The sequence below is a fragment of the Schistocerca americana genome, chromosome 5 (genome assembly GCF_021461395.2).
Source record: "Schistocerca americana isolate TAMUIC-IGC-003095 chromosome 5, iqSchAmer2.1, whole genome shotgun sequence".
Taxonomy (NCBI): Eukaryota; Metazoa; Arthropoda; class Insecta; order Orthoptera; family Acrididae; genus Schistocerca; species Schistocerca americana.
In genome coordinates this window covers 515,164,110-515,188,601 of record NC_060123.1, presented here as the reverse complement: position 1 = coordinate 515,188,601, position 24,492 = coordinate 515,164,110, and the positions used below count along the sequence as shown (strand labels likewise).

At 40.3% G+C, this 24,492-nt stretch overlaps 1 non-coding gene across 1 annotated transcript; it reads left to right on the top strand.

The window, feature by feature from the left end:
- Positions 1-2,129: 2,129 nt before the first annotated feature.
- On the top strand, positions 2,130-2,204 carry Trnal-caa. The gene has a single exon. It is a non-coding gene; the product is annotated as a tRNA-Leu (tRNA).
- Positions 2,205-24,492: the final 22,288 nt, after the last annotated feature.

Genomic DNA, 24,492 nt, shown 5'->3' with positions numbered 1-24,492 from the left:
TCAAGATCAGAAATGAATTTTTAAGACAGTTCAGTTTTGGGTTTGCAGTCAACTGTGTGTATTGGCTGGCAGAGTATGGTAACCTAATTGGTAACATGGAAGCATTTTCTTTGGGGTGTAATTGGGTACATCTTGGTATTTTCAGTAGTTGAGTTCAATTTAATGTCTTCTTTAGTTTTTCAGTTTCTCCAAGATTAGGAGAGAATACTTAAAGAAATAACATTTTATCCAAATAATGAAATATTGTGCTGGAGAGGAAATAGTGAGCATTAGTTGATCACTAAGGAAATTACCAATACATCTTGAACAAGTTTGGAGATTTATTAAAGAAAAGTTGTGGGACTGGTGGGTCATTATAAGGAATTGATAGCTAACCCACTGGCAGCACCACATTTAATGATAAAAGTCACTATTTTCACTTTTGATATTGTGGTAGTAAGGTAATGTTGAGCGCTAAAATAGACTCAGTGGTATTTTGTTGGTGAAAAGGATGCTACCACTAATGTTTTCAGGGTAGTATAAGATGTATGTAGTAGGATGTGAGTAGTAGTGAACCTCACATAGAAAACATTTGTTTATTTGTTTTGCTACCCAGTTTGCAAGTAGATATTTCGGAACTGTAGGAAGCAAGGAATGGTGTTATTTGCAACTTACAGAATGGGTTGCTTCAAGTATCCACCACAAGTATCCAGTTATGGGCATATCTAGATGGCAGTGTCCGTATTAGATGTGTTTCTGCTCACTGTGAAAGAAGTAGGGTAAAAGTGGTGGTGGCAATTAGTGGTAGTGGCAATTAATTCTTTTTTTATATTTTGTTTTTATTGTTAAGTGGGGAGTACTGGCGTACTCAGAGGCAAGGGGTGTATGCTTGGGCAGAAGAAAATTTAGTTTATTGCAGTGGAGCATAAACACTATTTTGCTGTTGCCCCCAAAAACTGATTTGATATTAGATTATCAAAAGAAGTGAACTGGGGGGGGAAATTGCTCTTCTATTTAAAGCACACAATAAAAATATAGTATTTATTTAACAAAGGTATTTTATGAGAAATAGTTTATTCCAGTACTATGGGAAGAATAATTACAATTGGAAGTTTGACAAAAATAATTACATAAATTAAATTTCTTTGCAATGAAAAGAAATTACCTTATAGCTAACAAATAAAATTATTGAACAGAAAAGTGATATAGGGAGAGTTGTCTCTGTGTGAAATAAAATCACTTGACTGATAAGATGATAAGTGCAACAAAGGAACTTTCTTCCTAATTACAGATGAATGATGTAATTAATTAATTTGAAAATACCGAGCACAATATGTTGGTGGATGCTGACTGTATGATTGTGTGAAGTAGAAAAAAAGATTGAGTTTGCTTAGTCTTCAGGAAATTCACTGAAGGTATTAGCAGACTCACATAGTAACTTCAAATCTATAATATGTTAGTACTTGTGCAGCAGTATAAACACAGCAGGTTTCGTGAAATCACATATATATACACACAAGTTTTTCTTCAGATGTCGTACATACTTATACCAATGAATACGAAATAAAGTTAAACCTGCTGTGATTTCAGTGTTTCTCTGACCCAGCAATTCTTTACATTTATAACAATCTGTCTACAGTCACAAAACATTAGACACCATTGAGTACTGCAACAAAGATGAACAACTGTTCATTGAATCAGTCCTGTTAATTGTGGTGCCACATATAACAAACTAGCAGACCCGACAGACGTTGTCCTGCATGATATTTCAAGCGATTAGGATATTAAACAAAGTTGTAGGAGATGAGGTACTGGCAGAAGTAAAGCTGTGAGGACAGGGCATGAGTTGTACTTGGGTAGCTCAGTTGGTAGAGCACTTGCCCACGAAAGGCAAAGGTCCCGAGTTTGAGTCTCGGTCCGGCACACAGTTTTAATCTGCCAGGAAGTTTCATATCAGTGCACACTCTGCTGCAGAGTGAAAATCTCATTCTGGAAACATCCCCCAGGCTGTGGCTAAGCCTTGTCTCCGCAATGTTCTTTCTTTCAGGAGTGCTAGTTCTGCAAGGTTCGCAGGAGAGCTTCTGTAAAGTTTGGAAGGTAGGAGACGAGGTACTGGCAGAAGTAAAGCTGTGAGGACAGGGCGTGAGTTGTGCTTGGGTAGCTCAGTTGGTAGAGCACTTGCCCGCAAAAGGCAAAGGTCCCGAGTTCGAGTCTCGGTCCGGCACACAGTTTTAATCTGCCAGGAAGTTTTATAATTATGTGCATTATCATTCCTTCTGAACTACAGTGTATTATTTACAACAAACTTCATGAGGGGATAAATATAGCCCTTGATGAATCAGTAATCAAAATGCCTAACTCATTTTAAAAAATTTGTGAAATGAATATGGGTGAGCACGACAAATTATTATTATTATAGCACTTTTTTGCAATGAAGACTTCCATTCTTAAAGGTGATTTGTTCCAGAGCAGCATTCAGTACGACATCATCCAAGATTTGCAGTGATTGTAACAGTAGATTTGGTTGAATTAAGTTGTTATAGGAGGTCTAATTTTTTTTTTTCAATTTAAATTGTCATCAGGATGGACACCTAAAAAATAAGATCCACCCTATTTCCTCAGCATGTGTTCCACTTATCACTGTAACTCTAGATGTACAGAACTGAACACACTGCGTCTTTTTAAAAAGAGTGAGCACACTTTTGGAAAAGCAGTCAACAATACTTTTAAGAACATTTGTTGCCATTTATTCTGCAGCTATATGTGTGTTTGGTTTGATTATGATACAAGTCTCATCTGGAAAAAAGAACTGATTCTGCTTGTTGTATATGTGACAGAAGGTTGTATAAATATATAAGAAACAAAAATGGACCCAAGAATGAGCATTGGAGAATCCCAAAAGTGAATTCTCTCCAGTTAGTAGAACATTGGTTGAGTTATTGAGTACAATTTTCTGCATTCTTTTAGTTTGATATAACAAGCTATACCATGAATTCCACAAAACCTCAGTTTATTTAAGAGAATATTGAGATTCATGCTATCAAGTGCTTTACTGAGGTCCCAGTGCTATTGTTTATTTAATTCTCATAAATTTGATGAGTGTATTTGTAAATTGCATTCTCAATTCAGCAACTCTTCTGAAATCCAGATTGTGATTTATTGTGGATGTTATTTTAGAAGACATTACCCACTTCAAAAATTTTTGAAAGTGATGTTACTAGTGAAATGGGCTGATAATTATTGACAGATCTCCTACCACCTCCCTTATAGAGGTGTTTAACAATGGTGTATTTCAATCTTTCTTGAAAAATTCTCTGAGCTAGTGAGGCATTACTTATTTCAGAAAAGACAGTACCTATCAGGACCACCTATGCCTGATGCCAAAGTGGGTTAGGGGTGGGGGAGGGAAGGTCGTGCACCCCCTCGCCGAGGTTGAAGGGAAAGGAGAAGAAAAAAATATAGTGTAGTCAGGAGTTTGTCTTTCAAGAAAAGAGTGGAAATGGAACTGTTTTAAAGCTACTTACAAGTCACCAAGTCACAACTTGTATTCCAAAATATTAAAAATACTCCATACCCCCAGATCGAGCAAATCCCCCTCCACCTACAAAGTAATTTGTGGGTTGCCTTGGTACCTATTATATGGGAAGAAGTCTTTTGTACTCTGTTGCAGACACCATTAAATCCAGATGAGCTTTCATTTTTTAAGGACAATATAACTTTCTTAATTCCAGAAGTAGAAGCTGGTGATGATACTGAAAGATGGTGGTAGTGTATGGAGGAGAGAGTGGTAAGGTACTGGACTACAGAAGGTACAGTTCTACAGACCAAATTTTGTTTTATTTATTAGAGATTTTCACAAAAGAAATTTGACACAATTTAAAACACAAGCTTCAAACAAAATTTAACACCAACTAAGAAAATAATTCGCAAGTAATCCTCCAATAATATTATAGCAGGTAAAGGAAAATGAACGAAAGAATGAACTTATTATAGCTATAAGAGAGTCTTCGAGGAAATTTTGCACAATTTAAAAGGGAAACAATTTCCAACTGAAAATCAAAGTTACTTTATCATTAGCACTATTAACAGACAGAATAAAATTTCAATGATTGAAAGTAATAAAGAAATTGCAATTCTTCTCTCCTGTAGTAAGACCACATTGATCAAAGTTGGCTTTTTACAGGTGAGTGTATTGCATACAATTAATGAAACCCACTCCTGGTATTTGGCCACTTTTCCATAACATAAGGAAAACAAGAGTTATCCACACACCATATATGTAATTACATAAAGGACTACACCCAATCAAGGGGCTCTGAACATGAAATCCATGCCAAAAATAACTAAAGCCTAAGATTACTCAGCACAAGAAAATCTTAATGTCAGATGCTCCTTAACATTTTGCATCATTTTATAATTCCCAAGGACCCACCATACAATGTTCAATGAAAGAAGTGAAAGATAGCTGGCACAAGCTACTTGGGTAGACAAACTTTGGCCTCCTCTCACTATGGGTATAATAGCTCATGAATCCTATAATCAGCTTCTATTCTCTCATCTGCCTCTTAATAACCCCCAAATGCTCATCCTCTTCCAAATGAGGAGGGATTCTCAGAATGGTGGCCTTGGTAGCAGTTTGCTCCATCTCAAACACATGACTTAATGCATACACCACTTGCTTATCAGAGCCCTTTTATGTACCTCACAAAGAACTTAAATGCAGTCATGTAGACTGCCCAACAGGCTATGCTCAGATTCTTTTGGGGCCTCACCAAAACCAAGTTCAGGGTCTGATTATCAGTCTGTAATACAAAGCATTTACACACAAGATAGAAGCTAAACTTCTCTAAACCAAATAAGATAGTGAGGGCCTCCAGTTCATAAAATGAGTATTTCATTTTAGGAATAGACAAGGCATAAAGAATAGGCTGAGGTTGCCCATCTTGCTTCTGAAACAGAATTGCTGTTACCTCATCATTCGATGCATTTGTTTGGGAACAAATTCCTTCCTCTGAAACTAGGATCAATTGGACTGGTGCACTGCTTAGAGCCACTTCAAACGCGTCAAACACTACCTGTTGACTCTCAGAGCAGCAAAAACCCTTAATGTTTGCTCAAAGTTGATTTCATGGCTCAGCCAACTGTTCAAATCTGGAAACGAATTTTTGAAAGAAAGTGATCATTCTGATAAATTATGCTATCAGATTCTTGTCTTTCAGGGGGAGTGGAGGGGGAAGGGATTAGTCCTTTCCTGATCACTTTCAACTCCCTTAGCCAAACACATATTTCCTGGAAGGAAATTTCAAGATGTGCTGTATCAACTTTAGAAGGCTTTGCGGTAAGAGTGGCCTCATTTATGCACTGCAAATACTGCCTTAAGTGATCAAGATGTTCCATAATGGTGCTGTTGTAAATGACTATGTCATCCAAATAACTATAGATGAAATGACACATTATGAACTGAAGAGCCGAGAAACTGGTACACCTGCCAATATTGTGTGGGGCACACACAAGCAAGGAGAAGCGCTGCAACATGATGTGGCATGGACTCAACTAATGTCTTAGGTAGTGCTGGGGGGAATTTACACCACAATTTCTGCAGGGCTGTCCATAAATCCATAAGGGTATGAGGGGCTGGAGATCTCTTCTGAGCAGCACATTGCAAGGCATCTCAGAAATGCTCAATAATGTTGTCTGTGGAGTTTGGTAGCCAGCAGAAGTGTTTAAACTCAGAAGAGTGTTCCTGCAGCCACTCTGTAGCAATTCTGGATGTGTGTGGTGTTGCACTGTCCTACTGGAACTGTCAAAGCTTGTCAGAATGCACAGTGGACATGAATGGATAAAGGTGATCAGACAGGATGCTTACATATGTGTCATCTGTCAGATTCATAACTCGACGTATTAGGGGTCCCATGTAACTCCAACTCCACAAGCCTCACACTGTTATAGAGCTACCACCAGCTTGAACAGTCCTCTGCTGATGCACAGGGTCCATGGATTCTTGAGGTTGTCTCCATACATGTACACAACAATCCTCCAAATATAATTTGAAACGAGACTCATCTGAACAGGCAACATGTTTCCAGTCATCAACAGTCAAATGTCAGTGTTGGTGGGCCCAAGCATGGAGTAAAGCTTTGTGCGTACAGTCATCAAGGGTACAGGAGTGGACCTTCAGCTCCGAAAGCCCAAATTGATGATGTTTCACTGAATGGTTTGTATGCTGACACTTGTTGATGGCCCAGCATTGAAATCTGCAGCAATTTTTAGAAGTGTTGCACACTGTCACATTGAAGAAATCTCTTCAGTTGTCATTGGTCCCATTCTTGCAGGTTTTTTTTCCAACTGCAGCAATGTCGGTGATTTGATGTTTTACCGGATTCCTGATATTCACAGTAGACTCACGAAATGGTCGTATAGGATAACCCCCACTTCATCACTACCTCAGAGATGCTGTGTTCCATCACTCATGCGCCATCTATAACAGCATGTACAAATCCACCTAAATCTTGATAATCTGCCATTGCAGCAACAGTAACCAATTTAACAACTGTGCCAGACACTTGTTGTTTTATATAGGCATTGCTGACCACTGTGCTGTATTCTGCCTGTTTACATATCTCTGTCTTTGAATAGGCATGCCTGTACCAGTTTCTTTGGTGCTTCTGTGTGAAGTGTTGGCAGAAGAGCCAACACCGTGTTGCTAGAGGAGGCCGAAATGCACGCTTTTAAGCTCACGCAGATTGGCGTGAGGCCTGGAACAAGGTAAAGTAATTATCCTATAAAGAAAAGAACATAGTTCTTGGAATATTTAACTTTAATCCACAATTGGAGGACATCGCTCTTGTTTGGACAGTATTACAATCTCAATATAAACTGGTAATGGCGCCTTGCTAGGTCTTAGCAAATGACGTAGCTGAAGGCTATGCTAACTATCATCTCGGCAAATGAGAGCATATTTGTCAGTGTAGCATCGCTAGCAAAGTCGTCTGTACAACTGGGGCGAGTACTAGGAAGTCTCTCTAGACCTGCCGTGTGGCGGCGCTCGGTCTGCAATCACTGACAGTGGTGACACGCGGGTCCGATGTATACTAACGGACGGCGGCCGATTTAAAGGCTACCACCTAGCAAGTGTGGTGTCTGGCGGTGACACCACATTCCTCCCCCACAAATCGGCGTACGGTTGTGTTATAAGGCTTCCGCCCGCCGTGGGGAGGACCCCATGTTGACGTATGAGACGAGGAGGGGAGCCTAACAACAGGCGAGGCTGTGCCACCCGCACCCGGCCATTCGGTCCGAGGGGAGCTAGGAAACGCCTGAAAACCTAGTCCAGGGTGCACGCCAACATGCGGTGTATGCGCCCGTAAAGAGACAGGAGGGGCCGAAGATTCGACCTCCATCAGGGCGGGGCAGCCGACGGGCGAAGACGACATCTGGCCCGGAGCGGGCAGGAGTTCCATGTCGGAGGACAGCTGGTCACGGGAAGCGATCGGTGGCGCGTGACCCAGGTAGGCACCCGGCGGTTGCAGCGACGCGTCCACTGCGGGCGTCGCTGGTGGGAGAACAGGCGGCGGCGGCGCGTCGCCATGGGGCAAAATGGAAGGCAGCGTCGGTAATACCTGGGGATGAGGCGAGCCAGTAGATGGGTCCCCAGGGCGCTGACCGGACGGCACCGTCGCTGAAACCAGATACATAGCGCGGCCGAGGCAGCGAAGAATGCGCCCTGCGAGCCAACGCCATGAACCTCGATAGTTGCGACAGTATACAACGTCGCCTGGAGCAAAAGCAGGCGTCTGCCGCTGCACAGGAACCTGATGCGGCGGATGCAGCAAAGACATCAAGGTTCGATGAGGACGACCGTGGAGCAACTCAGCCGGCGAGCGACCATCCCGGGGCTGAGAGCGACACGAAGACAAAAAGAGCAACAATGCGGCCTCCCGAGAATGCGACTCTTTCAACTTCAACATCTGTGACTTGAAAGTACGGACCAATCGGTCAGCGGCACCGTTTGACTGCGGCGAAAACGGCGCGGACGTCAGATGTTGAATACCATTGGCCTTGCAGAATGACTGAAATTCTGCGGACATGAATTGTGAGTCATTGTCGGAAACAATAGTCTTTGGAAGACCTTCAATGCAAAAGATAGCGGATAATGCTTGGATGGTGGCAGAAGACGTCGTGGAAGACATCCTGACAACAAAAGGAAAATTATTGAATGAATCTACCACAACTAACCATCGAGCATTCCAGAATGGACTAGCAAAATCGATGTGTAAGCGTTGCCAAGGGGAAGCGGCTTTCAGCCATGCAAAGAATTTCCGCTGTGGTGCGGATTGTTGTTCGGCACATGCCATGCAAGAAGAGCACATATTCGTAATCGCAGCATCGATTCCAAACCAAGTACAGTGCTGACGAGCAAGTTATTTCGTTCGCACTATACCCCAATGTCCTTGGTGGAGAAGCCGTAAGACAGAGGACTGTAACGAATGTGGGACCACGACCCGCGACTGATCATTATCAGAACGCAACAGCAAAACACCACGTCGAACAAAAAGTCTCTCCCTGTGAGCAAAAAATCGGCGAACCAACGGATCCTCGATCCGTGACCTTGACAAGGGCCATTGCATAGCAACAAAACGCAAAACGGTAGCAAGGGCAGGGTCAGCAGCTGTGGCTGTAGCTACACTACGAAAATCGATCGGAAACGATTCGACCACTTCATCGGTTTCTGCATCAATGAACATGCAAGCAAGTTCGGAAGAATCGAACACTCTATCCTCAGCAACAGGCAAACGGGACAACGCATCGGCGTTTCCGTGCTGAGCAGTGGACCGATACAAGATATCGTAGCGGTACTGCGAGAGGAAAATAGACCAGCGAATGAATTTCTGTGCTGTACGTGGAGGTACAGGCTTGTTCGGATGAAAAAGCGATGTCAAAGGTTTGTGGTCTGTGATGATGGTAAAGTGACGACCATACAAGAAATCATGAAACTTAGTAACACCAAATACGAGAGCCAAAGCTTCTTTCTCTATCTGTGAATAATTTCTTTGCACAGACGAGAGCAATTTGGACACAAAGGCAATAGGACGATCATGCGAACCATCTTTGTGCGCAAGCACACCACCGATCCTCAAATCCGCTGCATCTACCATCAACAAAAGGGGTTTCTGGGGATCGAATGGCGTAAGGCAAGTATTGGAAAGCAACGCCGATTTCAACTGGCGAAAGGCGCGTTCGCATTCCGTCGTCCAGACGAACGGAACACCTCTACGGCATTAGCGATGAAGCGGAGCTGAAATGGAAGAGGCGTTGCACACATATTTATGATAATAATTGATTTTTCCCAGTACACTCTGTAGCTGCTTCAAATTCTGCGGCGAAGGCAAGTCTTGTATGGCACGGAGGTGCTCTGGACTCGGGTGTATGCCTTGGGCATTGATTACATGTCCCAGATAGGGTAAGTCACGAGCAAAAAACACACATTTGTCCTTCCGCAAGCGAAGACCATTTTGTCGCAAGACCTGAAATAATTTTCGGAGATTGGTTAAATGTTCTCCTTCCGTCATTCCGGAGATCACAATATCGTCCAGATAGTTTGCTGCAGTAGGGACCGACGCACAAACAGTTTGCAGATATCGCTGAAACAATGCAGGGGCGGATACACACCCGAATGGCAGTCTTTTGAATCGATACAAACCAAGATGCGTGTTAACCACCAAAACGCGCTGGGATTCTTCGTCCACTGGTATTTGCAAGTACGCATCTGCTAGGTCCAACTTCGAAAAATATTTACCCGGGCACAGTTTGTCAAAAAGATCTTCCGGGTGGGGTAAAGGAAATGTTGCAGTCACTAGTTGTGGATTCACTGTTGCCTTGAAGTCCACGCAAAGTCTCAATTTTCTGGAAGGTTTTTGCAAAATTACTAAGGGTGATGCCCAGAGAGAAGCCTGCACACGTTCAATTACACCTTGTGATTCCAAATCGTGTAATGTTCTTGCGACCTCATCACGCAATGCGTGCGGAATATTGCGCGCTCTGAAAAATTTCGATTGCACGTTTACTTTCAGTTCCAAATGTGCTTTATAGTTCTTAGCGCAACCAAGGCCTGGTGCAAAAATGTCTGCAAATTCTTCACATAGACTAGAAACACTGGCTGAAGGCACAGTCTGGTTCACTGATAGGACCTAATTGACTATAGACAAGTTAAACAACTGAAACAAATCGAAACCAAACAAGTTCACTGCAGAGGAAGAATGAAGGACGTAAAATGACACAAGTTTTTTTTGTCCCTCGTATGTTGCAAGAAGGCTGCACTGTCCTAACACAGGGATCACTTGTCCTGAATATGCAGTTAGCTTAACATTTGCGGCACGCAACGGAGGTGTGCCCAGCTGTGTGTACGCGTCGTGATTGATCAGTGAAACTGCAGCTCCGGTATCGAGCTGGAATGGTATCACTTTGCCGTTAATGGTCAAGTCTACAAAAAGTTTATTGTCCTGCTGACGACAAGAGCGACTGTCTCGTACAACGTGAACCGACACCGGTACAGAATCACTTGCGACTTGATGGGATTTCCGGCGATGTCGACGCACACTATTTGTGGGACGAACACAGTCACTGTTAGAGAGAGTGTCACTGGGCGGAGTGGAATTAACTGCATGAATGTCCATGGGCGAAGGTTCACGAGCCTGAGCATTCTTGGTTCGATTCCGGCGCGAAGCAAAGAGCCTGGAACAGTTGTGAGTGTCCGATCGGAGCTTTTTCTGGCAAACACTCTGAACATGTCCTTTTTTATTACAGAAAAAGCAAATAGCTTGGCGTGACGGGCAGTTCTCACGTGAATGTCTAGTAGCACACCGCGGGCATGATTTTAGCACTGCATTTGCTTGCTTGTGCGGCATACATAGCGGAGAGCTTGGCGGCAGCTGCGCGGATGGGCGCGAGGGCTGTTTACTGTTCCGTGCAGCTTGCCCGGCGAGCCGGTTAATGTGACACACAGCTGGCGAAGTTGCAAATGATTCCTGAGCAAAGTCAAGTGTGTCTTGCCTATCCAATATGTCCATCACTTGTTGAAGGGAGGGATTGACTAGTTTCAAAATCTGTTCCTGTATACGAACATCAGAAACGTTCTGTGCAATTGCATCACGTACCATAGTATCTGAATAAGGGAGGCCACATTCACACTCAAAAGCACAATCCCTAGTAAGGTCTTGCAAGGTTGCAACCCACTCCCGATGAGTTTGACCGGCCGTACGTTTCGTACGAAAGAACGTATACCGTTTGGCAACTACATTGACCGATTCTTTGAAATATGCATCTAATGCAGACAAAATTTCTTCATAGGACAGAGTTGGTACGTCACGGAGGGGAAACAATTTCACTATCACTCGGTACGTCTGGACGCCCACACACGAAAGCAAAAAAGGCTGCCGCTCAATACCTTGAATTCTGTAGGCGGCGAGATGGAATCCAAATTGGCATGACCACTCCGTCCAGCTTTCCAGTGCCACATCAAAAGGACGGAAAGATGGTGCAACAGCATGTTGTGGCTGCGGGAGCGGTGGAGCAGCGTCCGCCGCATCGATTTGCATTGCACGTTGACCCTGGACGAGCTGTCCAAGGGCATCCAATAAGGCCTGCGTCTGCTGATTCTGCAAGCGATAAAATTCGGACAGTACATCTGGAGATTGTGGCGAAGCCATGACACAAGTAATTTAAGCAAGTATAAAGAAGAAGACCGTTTTTACACTCGTCGCCATATGAAGCGTTGGCAGAAGAGCCAACACCGTGTTGCTAGAAGAGGCTGAAATGCACGCTTTTAAGCTCACGCAGATTGGCGTGAGCTCTGGAACAAGGTAAAGTAATTATCCTATAAAGAAAAGAACGTAGTTCTTGGAATACTTAACTTTAATCCACAATTGGAGAACATCGCTCTTGTTTAGACAGTATTACAATCTCAATTTAAACTGGTAATGGCGCCTTGTTAGGTCGTAGCAAATGACGTAGCTGAAGACTGTGCTAACTATCGTCTCGGCAAATGAGAGCGTATTTGTCAGTGTAGCATCGCTAGCAAAGTCGTCTGTACAACTGGGGCGAGTGCTAGGAAGTCTCTCTAGACCTGCTGTGTGGCGGCGCTCGGTCTGCAATCAATGACAATGGCGACACGCGGGTCCGACATATACTAACGGACCGTGGCCGATTTAAAGGCTACCACCTAGCAAGTGTGGTGTCTGGTGGTGACACCACACTGTGTATCTCCCAAGTGGGAATCAAAAAGGTGGGATGGCACAGCTGCAACCACTGTCAAATGAAATGCTGATCTGGTGAATACAAACAGATTCCAATCAGTACAGAAGGCCATAAAGGGCACTGTGAAATAAGGGGTACCTGCAAACCATGTAAAGCAGTTATTGAGATCTGGTAATGCAACTGTCTCTTATACAACCTTCTGGCTCAAGGCCCAATAATCCACTACCAGTCAGCATCCCTTATGTTCCCTTTAGAAAATGAAACCACAGGAGCTGCACAATTTGATGTGAAGAGCCTAATGACTCCCCCATCATCTAGAAACTGATTAACAGTCTGTTTCATAATAATCTCATTTTAGGTGGGGACAAGTGATAAGAGGACTGCTGTCCTGGCACCTGATACATTAACTGAATGTTATATTTGATCTTGGTTGTAGCACCCAACTGGTCCATGAAAACACCTGGAAAGTCCTGAGCTTTCTCTTACTGAAATTTATTCCTAACCCCTTGCACTGCATTAGTACCATGGAGAAAATTATGCTCACACAATCTACATTTCCTCTTCTGCCAAAATTTTGTCTGGAAATTATTTCCAGTGTAATACAGAACACATTGTCTCTTTATTATAAAGTCACAGCCAAAAATAAAGACCCCTACCTACTAGGAACATCAATGGCCAAGACATTTCACATTGATCTCCACCACACCATGCAACGGCAAACTATCTCCTGTTCACAGTAGACCATCTGCGATTAATTGACTGCAATACTGGGAATTTACAAATGTGCCTATGATTTTGGTACCAATGGTAGTCCATTAAGGGGCAGCTACTCTCTGAATTCAGTAAGCTACAATCCCACTTCCGATTAATAGCAGTGTAAATAAAAGGAAGGGCATGGTTTAACCACACAATCTTACTACAAAATTTTGGCGCCCAACTGCCTCATCAAAGATCAGGGTGCCAAAACTTACATCTGTTAGCTATGTGCAACAGTTGATTACAGTGGAGACAACTACCCATGCAAAAAGAATCTTGCCTGTTTCTTTCCACCTCCAGAGTCACTGGACTTTCTGATACAGATTCATAGTCCGCTGTATCCCTCTTTCCACTGTTAAAGAAAGAGCTTCCATGGTCACTGCCAACTGACCAAGTTCCACAGAATCCATAGGGTTTCCAGCGAAACACACTCATGAGCATTCCTCAGGGTGCATGCCTCCAAAAATATTTTTAACTGTTTAACCCTCAGTAGTCTCTAAACATAGTGTGAGTCTTGTCTTGTTGATGACCTTCACATGAACCCATTCCTACATCTACTGGAAAGGTTTTCAGAATGGTTATCCAGCACAGTCGCTCCTAAGACCCAAGGTCCCAGACAGTTTCATCAACAAGTCCGCTCATTCTGCATCTGGTGAGAGGATAAATCATTTGAAATACAAGTAGATACAAGGATTGAAAGACATCATTCGATGCTGTAATCTGTCAGGTAATCATAGGAATCGCACCATCTCTACAATAGACTCAATCAACAAAACCTCTACTCCCCATATTATCCTACCAGTTGGGTTAGTGAGCCTGTTGAAGTACCACCACACTATCATATCACCAGTGTGTGGCACACCACTGTCCTCCATGTTACATGAGCCTCATTGAAACTTCGTGCAAATGCATGTAAAAGCTGAATTCCATTACTTCAGCCTGTAATTTCTCCAGCATTGGGATTTTGTCCTTACTCATATTAATATGGAACAAATCTTGAACATGATTGGCCAACTGGCTTAACTGAGCTCGAATATATAATATTTGCTTATGGGAAGAGCAGTTGCCCTATAAAAACTTTGCATCATGTAGCACCATGGAGAGGTATTTGGAGCAGCAACACCTACCTCACTTATATCCTGTTAAGTCAACTGTAACAGTCAGTCCAAAGCACCCCTCTTCCCTCAGTGGCTTGGCCTCACAAATGTGATTTGTATTGTAGAAATTTCTTCTTCAAATGTGAGATGACAGTCATATCTTGGGGAGCTATGCTTGCCAGCAGAATAACTCAACATGAGGAATACAATTTAATTAACCCAATTTCCTCTGTGTGCTAATTTCCTCTCTGTTTCGTATCATGCAGCCACACTGTTGCTACATTTGAAAGATGGTGGCAATGCATGGAGGAGGGAGCAGTGAGGTACTGGGCTCCAGAAAGTAAAGTTCTACAGACCAAAGTTTGTTTTATTTACCAGAGATGCCCACAAAAGAAATTTAGCACAATTTAAGAGGGAAACAATTTTAAGTTGAAAATCAGAGTTACTCTACCATTAGCATTATTAACAAATAGAATAAAATTTCAGTGACTGAAAGTTTTAAGACTATTATAATTTGCTTGCCTGTAGTAAGGCCACTGATCCCACACTAGTCGACATCACCTTCGTAATGGTGAGTATGTTGCTTACAATTTATGAAGCCCACTTGAGCAAATTGGTCACTTTACTACAACATAAGGAAAACCAAGTTATATACATACCAAACATGTAATTACATTAAGGAATACATCCAATCAGTAGACCCTGGAGCATGAAATCCACATCAAAAGTTATTACAGGCTAAGACTACTCAGTACACAGCTGCATATGAAATCGTGATATACATCTATTACTAATAAGTACACAAGAAAAGTTCATGTAACACAACAGGCAAGACTTGGAATGCGGCCTTAAAAGTAGTGAATTTCTAGAAAAGTAATCAAATACAAGTTGGTCTCTTCATATGAAAAAAATCTTATTAAACTGTTTATAGCCTCTAACACTGTTACTCTAATTTTACTTGGCCAAAGCATGGCAAGGGGCATTGCAATAAGAGGGATCTGCAATGAAACAACCACTAGCTCAGGTTTAACAAATGAAGGCTTACCAGATTCAACATAGTTCAGTTGTGGTGATGAAATTCCAGTAAATCCTCAGTGAAATATGTCCAATAATGAGCAGCCAAGAGTTTAGGTCCTTTCTGGTGGTAACCTTCCATCCACTGTGATGCACCACACACAAGAACAATTACTGATGAATTGCTACACTTCTTCATGGTCTGTCACGCTCCATTCGAAAAGGAATATAAGCACTAGTTACGCTCCATCCATCAAGTAGCAAAACCCCTTCAGTCTCCAAGCCACCAACAAAAGACTGCATGCAGAGCAAGACAGACCTGTGCAGGTGAGTCCAGTGCTAAATTTTTTAGTAGCCACCTCTTTGTGTGCTCCCCAGTGGGACACGGCAAAATCTGTCACCCAGTACAAGGAAAGAAGGTCTTTGCCCAGACTTATAACTCATCGAGAAGAGCTTGTGCATCACTCAGATACAATACTGATGCTATTTTTTTGTGTGGCCTTTTATCCTGTCTTGATATTTTAAATAACTTTCCTTAGTAATTTTAATTAGCTTCTGTAGTGTGCAAGTATTGTAGAACCTCTAGTTATTATTGTCAATAGATGCAATCCTCTTTTTCCTTTCACACAATACTTTGCTGTTTTTTTTACATGGCTCTCCTTTCTGATTACCTTATGCAGAAAGCTATTTTCAAATAATGATACAACTTTATTATGGAGCAGATTAAATTTTATGTCAACATTTGGTACATTATAAATTTCATCCCCTGTCAAGTCCTGCAAATTATTTTTAAAAGCGTATGTTCTGGAATCATCAGTTATTCTATCTGGTTTCTGCAGAGGAGTATCTATTCTGTGAGGCACTATCTTACTTATCATAAATGTTCATTATGAGCAGAGAGTTCATTTTCTAATGAGTATGCAGTTACTTCCTTACCTCTATTTTCATCGAAGGAAAACAACAGTTAGGGCTCTATTATCTTTTCCATCTATGTTGAAAAGTAAATTACTGAGATCAAATAGTAGAATCTAAATAAGGTTCCCAGATGGTTTTTCCTATCAGTACCTTCTAGAAAATTTACACTGGAATTACCATAGATCATTAACTGCTTACTGCTGTTCGACAGATATAACAGAAAGGAATCCATATTCCTCATAAACAAGTTACAATTTCCCAGTGGGGTTGTATATACAGTTATAACTAAGAGTGAACAATTCTTCAGTATTGATTCACAAGCACACACTTGTATGTGCTAATTGCTACAAAGTCTACTTATCTCAATGTTTTTGAACTTGTACTCTGCCTTAACCCATTAGCGCCAGAATTAATTTTTTTATGATTTAAAAAAATGCATTATTATGTTTGTAAAAAGCATAAATTACACAACAGAGTTGTTTCAACGAAAGTCATTAGCACCATATTTGGTGTTCCCATATGGCAATGCTAGGAGCTTTCACTACCTAAATTTATATGGATTACAACTTCAACTAAAATAAGTAGGTTATTGAAATTTCTTATTACATATACAAGTTTTGTGCAAATTTATTATTCACTCTTCATCATACAATTGATACTTTATAACACAGTACAATTAATAATCAAAAATCAAACCTTGAACTCAGCATTATTTTACATGAAATGGAATAAAACAGTCAATACACAATCCCACATTACACTTTGAACACATTGTTCTCACAGTAGATTTACAGTCCTTTGTGCACACATTTTCTTGTTCTTTCCTTCTGTGTGCTGGATGAGGTGGTCAGTCTTATCAAACCTAATTGAATCTGATATGCGGCTATCGGAACATGGTCTCCCGGCTCCTTTTGGTAAAGCTTGGTGTCTTTGCAAGTACACTGTTGCTACTTCTCTCTTGAAATCAAGCTGAGAAATAGTTTGGTTTCTTGCTTTATTATAAAAAATCCAACTGTTTTGTATGGCGACATCTAATATCCATGTAAAGAGACACCAGTACCATTTCTTGCTTCTTATTGCAAGGTGATAGCATGCTAGATTCTGATCCATCTGATCAGTACCTCCCATATATGTATTATATTTTTCTACCAGTTTTGGTCTGGGAATCATTATATTTCGCTTTTTTAGTTGCGAGAATCTCTTGACTTTGCCAACTTCTTGTGCACCACATGAAGAAGAGATCATTGTGACAACTGAGTTGCCTAGCCACCACACATACAATAATCCATCATTCTTCTCTACTGCTGTCTCAAAATATCCCCGATCTTTCTTGGAAAAAACTTTTTTGTTTTCCAGTGGACATTCCTTAGGAATTCTGTTTTCTCTGATGGTACCAATGGCAGAGTATCCACAGTACTTGAGAAATGAAAATAGAGATGCCCCTGTAAATAGATTGCCCATGTTGAAGTTGTTGCAAAGTTTTCTCTTCACTTCAGTAATTTCATCCAATAAAACAAGTAAGGGACTTGCCGCCTTGCCAAACAACTGCTCATAGACTTTCCCTTAGGACCTGTTCCCTGATACAGCTCATAATCCACCAAATATCCATCTTTAATATTTAGCCTCCAAATTTTATAGCCGAATCTAACTGGCTTACCATGAATGAATTGTTTGCATCCATGGTGGCCTTAGTACTTCACCATACATTCGTCATATGACAGGTGTTCTTCAGGTACAAAATTCTCAATGCAGCACTTCTTCAACATCTCCATAACTGGACGAATTTTCCATTCCTTGTCATTTTCATCGATCTTAGTGTTATCTGCGCAGTGCAGAAATCTACATGTTTGTAGAAATCTGTCTCTTCTCATAGACTGAGACACAGCCAAGTTTTTCATGTCATTTTTTGAGTCCCAATAATTTCTTTTAGAAGGTAACTTATTGTAGCCACTAACATACAAAATGGAGATGAAACACCGTATTTCATCTTCTGTAATTTTTGGGTCCTGACAATTGAGTAATAGTGCATAACGCTTTGTTTCTTTCACTAAATGTACAATAAATTCCTGGTCAACGAAAAGTTCAAATATGTCAATGATCAACATGTTTTCGTACCATGAGTAGTCAGGTTTTGGAAATGTAGAGATAATTTGACTGCCTGAGTCAGCTCCTTTCCCCCACCGTCTCCCATATGTATCTTTTTCAGGAGCCCAGTTCACAATATTGTCTGATAATAAGGTAGATCTTACCTCAGATGCAGATGGCTCTGGTATATTTGGACGTTGTGTAGCAGTTTCAGGTACAATTAGATCTTGTGCAGTACACATTGATGGTGCCGGTGGATTACAGTGCTCATAATCAACACCGATCCTTTCGTTATTTGGCATCCGTATTTCAGCATTAGCTAGAAGTTGATGAGAAGATAGGTTGTCTAATAATTTGTAAAAATAAGAAATGAAATAGCAAATCATAATAAAGTCAGCATCAGTATACAAACAATTACAAACCACTGATAGGCATACTTACCTGCCAACATGTTCATTTCCCGAATCTTCATCTGTGTCTACATTCGGATCTGGGGTCTCAACAAACACATCACCTTCAATATCATCATTATAAAGAATCTCCAGCACCTCAGCAAGTGAGAAACCTCTTCTACAACAAAAAAGAGAAAATTCGTCCTTTTACTGAGTACAAGTGCCTAGCTTTGCCATATGGCAACACCAATGTTCAAACGACCTAAATGAACGTAATTTATTTCACAGCAAGCAGTAACCTCCAAAGAATATATATTTGAGTATTTAAAGCACAACCATACTAAAAAATCAAATTATATATCATAAGTTACTGTGTATAACATACTTACTCGAACTTATACTCCATTTTTCTTCGTCATTCAGCAAACAACGACTTCCAACACTGCTTACGCCACAGAATTTAAATGTATTGTTAAAACTGTTGCATTGTAGTGATCTTTACAGTCTTTCAGAATGGGATCCAGTGCTGCCAAACACTCTCGCTTCATTGATGTTGTGGAATCAACGATTTTAAAAAAGTGTTACAAATGTTGCCATATGGCAACACATGGCACTAATGGGTTAATATACGTAACAACTCATTTTCCTGTACTATTTCTCCATGAGGAAGATATAAGACTATAATCTTTTATCTTTAATATCTCTATCCCTGGGATTATGGATGCTCAGATAGGCATGGGAAGTCTATCTTTTTACAGCCCTCTAAATGTTGCTGAGCTCATCAAGTTTGCACAAGATTGTAATATTTTTCTAGAAATACCTCGACAGCCATCAGGATTAATATTTTTTAGTGATCTTGCGAATTCTGTGATCTCCTAATGGGTTGTATTTTTGAAACTAATGTTTATTTATGGTGCATGCAGTAGCAGCACAGGTAAACATAATGTATCTGTATGTGGCTGTTCATTAGCTGGTGGAACATTTCCTACCATTGTGAGGGGGTAATCATTACCTTTGGTGGCCACTGATTTGAAAGTTTCACCATTTCTGCCAAAACTATTTTCTATTGGCTCAATTTCATTTGAGTAACTGTTTTTGTTTGTTTCTTCTTTAATTATGTTCTAAATAGGTTTTTCTTTGATCTTGGAATGTTATGTTTTTTGTTATTTTAGTGATGGGATGGATGATTTTACAATACTAGTGGTGATGGAGTTTCAACTCCTGACTACGGCTTGTCCTCTGAAATAAGTAGATCTTTCTCTTATTAGTGCAAGATAGTTTAATCTCAGGAGCTATCCATCCTTTATCCTTGCTTCTGTTTCATTTTACCAACCCTTGTTTATTTAAGGACAAAACAAGACAAAAGTGCTACACAGCAATATCTTCAAGAGATAGTTAAATTCTTTATCAATATTGTCATATTTATAAATTTCTTGCTAGTGTTCTTCCTGTAATTTGTCTCTAAACACTGTAATCTAGTAATTGTTTACAATTCTGCAACACAACACTTCGTGTCTATGATGTGTACTTACCTGGTCAGTATACTTCTAAATGACTTTTCACAATCATGATCAGATAAACCACTGACTATTAGTTTTTAAGATACTGTAAAACTTTGAATGTTGTTGGGTCTATGAATGGAATGTTAATAGCTGCTGAACCATGTCCTTCAATCCTTGTAGGGATTATAGTATGTAAAATAATTTGATACTGGATATAAAGAACTCTAGGTGACCTCATTGAGTGTATTGTTCAGAGCAAGTGAAACCATATTCAAAACAAAATACAGTACACCTTTGTTCTCTGGACAACCTTAAGTCAAAATTAATTCTTATGTGGAAGACAGTGCAATTAAAAAAGTCATTGTTACCATTTAAAACTGTACTACTCAATGATTGCAGATTTTCTATGGACAGTGTAAATCTGTAAACTTCAGCAGGCATTTGCAGAAGTTGAAATGAGACACAGCAGGTCCATATCCTGCTAAAAATGTCAGTGATAAATTTAATCTGTTCCTGAATGAATTTGTTACCCTGTTTGAAACTGTATTTCCTAAGAGAATGTAAAAAAGTACTAACTTGAGTGACTGCAAGAGACAGTGGCTATCTAAGGGAAGATAAATATCCTGTAAAAAAGTGGAATGATTTGTATTTCACTCAGAAGTTCCAATGAACATTAGCATAGGAAGAACTAGAAATTATACGGGATTAAAAATTTTAAGGACATATTCATTAAACCTGAAACTGACTCAAATAATAAAATACAAACTATGTAGAAGGTGGTGTGTTCAGATGGTACAGGCAATATCAATGTATGTCATAATAGGAGCATGATAGATGAAGATGAAATACACTGATGGACATAATGTAGGTTCTGGTACCTGGAGGCCAGATTAATGTATTAACATTTACTTTTCTGACAAAATCTTGGCTTAATGCTGGAAATCCTATTCTCTTATTTTAAGATTTCCTCTTATTTATGGTAGTTTCTAAAGGAACTTAATGGAAGGAAAGCATCCATATAGTGTCATTATGCTCTTAGAGTCACTGTGACAGAGACATAACATTTGATCACTGTTTAGAGTTTTATTCAAAATGTCAGTATACATTTACAATTTCAGCTACAGAGCAAATTACAATTTGAATACATATTTTTCTATTTTACATATGACTTACACATATATGAAAAGTAATTAATGAAAATATGTAATTTACTACCTATAGGCATCCAGTTTCAGTTTCTGCTGCAGTGGATGGCACGTAAGAACATATTTCAAATTTACTTTTCTTTTACACAGCGTATGTAGCACAGTTCTCAAGTTATTGCTTTAGTACTGCAAAATCTTTCTAATTCTTTTGGACTGGTCTCAAAATATTTTTAAGCCAGCTCTTGGATTTGTTTTGAAAAAAGGTAGTGCTTTTATATTTTTTAAACTGCTTGGTAATCTGTTGTATAACGAGCACCCTGCTTTAGTAATATATTTATCAGCCAGTTGTAGTTGAGTACTGTTGATATAATAGTCATCTTTTATTCTTGTGCTGTAATTGAGTTGCTTTCTAGAACAAAATTTTCACTCTGCAGCAGAGTGTGAGCTGATTTTGAAACTTTCTGGCAGAATAACTTTGTGCTGGACCGAGACTTGAACTCGGGACCTTTGCCTTTCGCGGGCAAGTGCTCTACCAGCTGAGCTACCCAAGCACTACTTATGACTCGTCCTCACAATTTTACTTCCACCAGTACCACGTCTCCTACCTCCCAAACTTCACGGAAGTTCTCCTGCGAAACGTTTCGCAGGAGAACTTCTGTGAAATTTGGGAGGTAGGAGATGAGGTACTACTGGAAGTAAAATTGTGAGGACAGTTAGTGAGTAGTGCTTGGGTAGCTCAGCTGGTAGAACACTTGCCCGCAAAAGGCAAAGGTCCTGAGTTCAAGTCTTGGTGCAGCACACAGTTTTAATCTGCCAGGAAGTTTTGAGTTGCTCTCTGTTTAGATTGATGTACAATTTAATTTGAGAACAAATTCAGATTTATTCGTCCATGGATCACTTTTACAAGCATGTTGGAGATGTCATTGTCTTACAAAATGTGATTTTTGCAAGGCAGAGATGGAAAAAGTATTGTGAAAGACAGGTAACGACTTACTTTTATTACTCTCGTGCTCGATCTGATTTCACTTACAAATAGAGAAATCCCTGCACGTATTGCTCGCTAACAATCTCTTTCCTGACTGATGCTGTGCATCGGTGTGACTGTATCCTGATTTACTTCATTGTTGAGAACGATGTCATTGCCTATTGGATAGGTGGGTCAAGTAGTTATTTCAGCTTAATGAAACAGTAGAAAAAAATCACAAGTGAATACATTAGAGGAGATACTGAAGAAGATTCCTCTGTAAGGATTCCTCCGATTGGATGGATCTGTGATTTCATTTATCACTTTTAAATTGTTCTTCAAAATCAGTTATCTTTTGCCTATCATTAATAACTATCAATAATTCTTACTGAAGTCGACATCCACCATCTTATGTAGCCCAAAAACATTAGGTTCACTGCATTTATACCTACCTAGTTCACCACAGTGATACTTCCTTGTGATGTCACTCTGATGTGCCCATGCCCAGTTTTGACCGTTATCCATATTTTGCATATTTCCATTCAGTACTGGCAAATTCTGAGAAAAGTAGGGGTAAGCTATAGGGAGAGATGGGTCATATACAATATGTACAAAAGCCAAGAGGGAATAATAAGAGTGGATGACCAAGAATGAAGTGCTTGTATTAAAAAGGGTGTAAGACAAGGATGTAGCCTTTTGCCCCTACTTTACAATCTGTACATGGAAGAAGCAATGATGGAAATAAAAGAAAGGTTCAGGAGTGGAATTAAAATTCAAGGTGAAAGGATATCAATGATACGACTTGCTGATGACATTGCTATCCTGAGTGAAAGTGAAGAAGAATTACATGATATGCTGAACAGAACGAACAGTCTAATGAGTACAGAGTATGGACTGAGAGTAAATCGAAGAAAGGTGAAGGTGAGGAGAAGTAGTAGAATGAGAACAGTGAAAACCTTACCATCAAGATTGATGATCATGAAGTAGATGAAGTTAAGGAATTCTGCTACCTAGGCAGTAAAATAACCAATGATGGACGGAGAAAGGAGGACATCAAAAGCAGATTAGCCATGGCAAAAAGGGCATTCCTGGTCAAGAGAAGTCTACTAATATCAAATATCAGCCTTAATTTGAGGAAGAAATTTCTGAGAATATATGTCTGGAGTACAGCAATGTATGGTAGTGAAACATGGACTTGGGAAAACCAGAACAGGAGAGAATTGAAGCATTTGAGATGTGGTTCTACAGACAAATGCTGAAAATTAGGTGGACTGATAAGGTAAGGAATGAGGAGGTTCTGTGCAGAATCAGAGAGGAGAGGAATATGTGGCAAACACTGATAAGGAGAAGGGACAGGATGATAGGACAGCTGTTACGACATGAGGGAATGATTTCCGTAGTACTATGGGGAACTGTAGAGGAAGATAAGAGATTGGAATACATCCAGCAAATAATTGAGGATGTAGGTTGCAAGTGCTACTCTGAGATGAGAGATTAGCACAGGAGAGGAATTCGTGGCAGGCCACATCAAACCAGTCAGAAGACAGATATTTTTTTTTTTTTTTTGGGGGGGGGGGGGGGGGGACTGGCATATAGAATAATGTTCTGGTGTAACTTATCTTTAAGAAAGAAAATGAATATCTTCTTCCTTAAAGGTAAGTTACCCCAGAATATTATTCTATATGCCAATACTGAATGGAAATACGTGAAATGTAGACAATGGTCGAAACAGGGTAAAGGCATGTCAGAGTGATGTCATGAGGAATTATCAGAACTCAAAAATGTGCTGTAAGAATATGATGTGATTCTCACCAACAATCATCTTGTAGACATGTGTATAAGGAGTTAGGCATTTTGACTACCCCTGCGCAGTATACGAAATAATGGAATGAAAAGTACAGGTTGGAGCATCAGCAATACTGTTAAAAGGCTAGACTATTACTCACTGTAAAGAAGACACATGAAGCAACAAACAGGCATGACGAAACGATTATTTACATGAGCTTTTGGACAAACATTTCTTCAGAAAGAAAGGGAAACACACACACACACATTCATACAATCATACCAAACTCACATACACATGGCCGTTGTCTCCAGCTCCTGTAGCCAGAATCAGCAAATATTGTTGATATTCCAACCTGGACACCCCATTGTTTTATTCTGCCTAATGACTTTTATTCTCCACCACAAATCAGTGATGTTTTCCTTTGTTACTATCCTCTAAAGGTTTAGTTTACTCATTGTCCATTCTTCCTTTCTTTCCTGTGTTTTTCATTGCAAACGCTCTGACATTCAAGCCAAACTGTATTAATGGTTTGTCCCCACACAACACACAGCTGTGTGACTGCACTGATTACTGGTGCAGCATCTCATGTGCTAAATTCCTCC